Raw genomic sequence first — 4,289 nt, forward strand, 5'->3', positions numbered from 1 at the left:
CACATTTTCCTGTTTCATTAATGACCCGCAATAACTCCTCACCTCAAATTCATTATTATAGTCAATAAATTCTCTAAACCACAAACCAAAACACAACACACATTTATCTATACACACACACACATATATATATATATATATACATAAATGTTTCATCAGAGTATATAATATATACTCTGTATATATACTCTGATGAAACACACACACACACATAAAGCTAACATTATGCTACAAGCGAACTACTCTGCAGTCAGTTGATTTTGACGTCATAACCGTTATGCTTCCTCAATCTAATCAAAGGTTTTGACAAGCTAGTGAAACCATAGCTTAATCAGTTGTTTATTTACCTAATATTTGCAAAAGGACTGAAAAACATGACACGAGGCTGTAAGGCGGATTAGTGAGGGAGTTCATGGCGTGATGATGTTTAATCTCCCCGACAACCACTGTAGTTTCAGTTAGCTACTTGTTAGCAACCGCCGTTTTAAGCTCTTGTAAAAACTTTAAAATTCACAAGTGGGGGTCTTAGCTAAGGTAGTTTATCTTAACAAAATGTCAACGTCTCTTAAGCTCGTGTTAACCACATACCTTATTTCAGGCGTCTAAACACAATCTCATTTAAAATCCCCATTGACTTTTAGAGTTAGGAACTCATGGCGCTTAAATGCTAACTCACTTCCAAATTTTAGGACTCATTCCTGTGCCAGTCTATATGCATTGCTATTCTAATCAGCTACATTTGATCAGCTACTTCTCTCATCAAAAAAGTTTTCTTTTCCGAACTGAGTGTGATTGTTACTTTTTTTCTCCGGCCTGATTAGTGCAGGAAGACAGCCCAGAGCTTCATCCACAACTCAAACAGCAGAATCATGAACACTGTATAAGAAAATTGTGACAACCTTGTTGAATGTTTTGAAGCCATTGAGGATGGGTTCATCAGGTTCATTGGACCAGCCCATCGTGAGACAGGCATCTGGCTACATTTTTTTCCCTGTGGCTTTTTAACAAAATCATGGGTTAGGGTAGACATGCTATAAAAACTGTGCTATGTATTTTATAGAAAATGTATTACTTAGAAATGTATTTAATGTTCTTAAACTTGTATGGTAATAGGAGCAATCAAATCCCAATGTTTATTTACATACTAAGAAACCATATACCGTAAATTCCGTACTATTGAGCGCACCTGGATATAAGCCGCACCGGCTAAAAATAAGCAAATAAATGTATTTGTACATATATAAGCCGCACTTGATTATAAGCCGCAGGTGTCCACGTTATAACAAGAGCTATTTACACAGACGTAGGCTACCGGTAACATCCGCAAATACTGTAGCGTCCATACGGACGTTAAAGGACGACGAGAGCGTTCAAATAATAACTTTTAATAACCCGATCACTGTCGGCCGTGACCACGCCGTTTACAGCAGAGAGCAACACATAACTTGCCGTAACAATCCAACTCTCTCCCCCAGCGTTCTCTCATACAGCCACTCAACACGTTCTCGCTGGTGCATTCACTGACTCTCCACATAATCGGAATTATGAACACATTATCAACTACTGACTTTACAACATGAACCGTTACAATACGAAGCCTAGCCGACGGTGTCTGTAACACGGCTGATGAAAAAGATGACCGTAATATATTTCACAAGAAAAAGTCCATCCATTCACTGCCTCAGAATGACTTCATTACTCACTTCCTCAGTCTCTGTTGTCGCTGTCAGTGTCATCTTAACGTGCAGCAGCTCTGTTAGCTTCTTTGACAGCCAGGTCGATCGCCTTTAACTTGAAAGCTGCATCATATGTATTTCTCTGTGTGTTTTCCATCATGAGGGTGCGTGCATGAAGCGCAAAATGACTGATATTAAGATCCGACGTGACGAAGTCAAATGTTTTTGCGGCAGAAGCTCATTGTCCCCCATAAAAAATCCATGCATTAGCCGCACCGGAGTAGAAGCCGCAGTGCTCGAAGTGTGAGAAAAAAGTAGCGGCTTATAGTCCGGAATTTACGGTAACTTCTATACATACAATCAACTTCTATTTAGAAGAGTTTTTCTTTTCTTTCTTTTTTTTTTTTTTTTACAAATTCATACTAGTTTATTTTTTTCCCATTTCAGTAATCCAATGGTAATTTAGGGCCTATGTAATCTTGATGTAATCTTTTAGTTTCAGATAGGACAGATCAGCGCCCTTGGAAGAGCTCTGGGACAGATGAGGACAAAAGGAGTCTGACAGGTGACTATCAAGGATTATCAACTGAAAGCACAACAGGTAACAGAGAAGGATGAGCATTAGCAGCATGATGTTACATTGTCCAGGAAATACATGGCAAATACATTGAATTAAATGATTATTTCTTTTTACAATTTGTATGCAACCCTGCACTTCATAATACTGTATATACATGAATAATATTTACAAATTCAGAGTAACTTTACTGTCTACTTTTTGTTTTTTTCAAAAGGCAGAAAAATATTGTCTTGCATGTGCCCTTGCAGTCTCTACTATGATATACTGTGCTGCATGGGGAGGCTCCAAACACTGTGAAAAAAGGAGTGGTAATGTGGGGCTTCCCAACCAAACCAGAGAGGAGAAAGAAATGGTTAGCCAAAGTCAGCAGGAGCAATCTCAAAATAAATCCGGATTATAACAATAAAAAAAATTGGTGAGGTAATCATATTTCATTTGCACTATTTCCACAAACAACACATTGTTTTATTTTTTCAAAAATTGTGCACACAAACTGTAGAGCTGTAACATTTGGTTGACACGTACTTCCACAAAAACTCCAGGACAAGGTTCTTTGCTTTTAACCATTTACTGGAAGCTTTCTTGTTTTAAAAATAAAAATCCAAAGTTGCAAATTAAAATAAAACAAAATCAGCACTAAGAAAAATATGGAAGGAAAAAGCAGCTCTCAAGATCAAGGCATGCAATGGAGCAATGAAACGATTAAGAAGGCGATGAAGATTTGATTTGATTTGATCTGCCGGTCCAACAGGTTACAAGACCCTGAATGAATTGGATATTCCCCTGACAGGAATAAAAACCCTGAAAAGAAGCATGCAGTGTGATAAAATTGAGCCTGGTGTGTTGACAGAGGTCTTTGCATTCAAACAACTGCACGTAGATGGATTGACAGAGCGATAGAGCCAAGTCACTTGGAAAAGATGATGGTTGGACCTGCTTTAAATGTGTTCAGTAAGACAACAAGTGCTGGGCTGAAATGCATGGTGCAGCAAGAAAACTGATCTCTTTCCTCTATGACTTCAGTGTGGCTCCTGGAGCAAGTTGATCAATGGTTTGATCTGATGTCATCTCGCCATACAATTATGGCCCTGAGCAGGATCAAGTTGGAGGAGCACCATAAGTACCTTCCTCCAGGACATCATCCATCTGTTCCGTGGGACGAAGACTGGTGAAAAGGGAGGCTGGAAGTCTATTCAAACCGGGGTGATAATTGTAACAAGATCCATTTTGGCAAAACAGGACGAGATGTTGACAAGAGGACACTGGTTTGTGTTAACATCAAGGTTCACACTAGAGTGCCTTGAAAATACCTTCAGTTGTGTGCGGTTAAAATCCTGTCCCAACTCCAGTGGAGTGCCATCATGCACTTAGAATGATATCTGTTGGGTAGTTCCTCACCAGCATCAGGTCTGGGAGCTACCAAGAAGATGACAGTAGCTTTTGGGCAGACTTCCTGGACACATATTACTCCTTCAGTCAAAGTGGAAGAGCTGATGGCTGTCAACAGACCCAGCGCCTGACCTCATAAAAACTGAAAAGTATTCTGTTCTTGCAGGCTGCATTGTCCACAAAGTCAGATGTCTGTCAGCATTTGTTTGGTTGTGTTAGAGCTTGATTGATTCTTACAGCAACACTCAAACACACACACACACCCTTCACTGCATACGCACTGACCTTTCACACAAACATAACACTATGTGTGGTCTCCCTATTTTGTCACCTACTGTTGAGTCAGGTTGTGACAATTCACATCTACCATATTTAGTTTTCCTAAAACAAACCAAAAACCTTGGTGCGGATCTTTTGGGCAGGTGTACAAACCATCAAACTCAGTTGCGCACTGAACAACAGAGACCACCTGTACGGCTGGGTCTCCATATTTCAGCAGAAGAACATATTAAAAGCAGTGAGAAACTACACATGAACATGTTGATGTTTTTGCCATGTTCTCACTGAATGAAAAAGGATTCAATTTGTCCAAGGATTGAATGATATTTGCACTTTGTTTTCTTTGCAAATTTTGGGCCACTTGC

Source organism: Symphodus melops, assembly GCF_947650265.1.
Source record: "Symphodus melops genome assembly, chromosome: 6".
Taxonomy (NCBI): domain Eukaryota; kingdom Metazoa; phylum Chordata; class Actinopteri; order Labriformes; family Labridae; genus Symphodus; species Symphodus melops.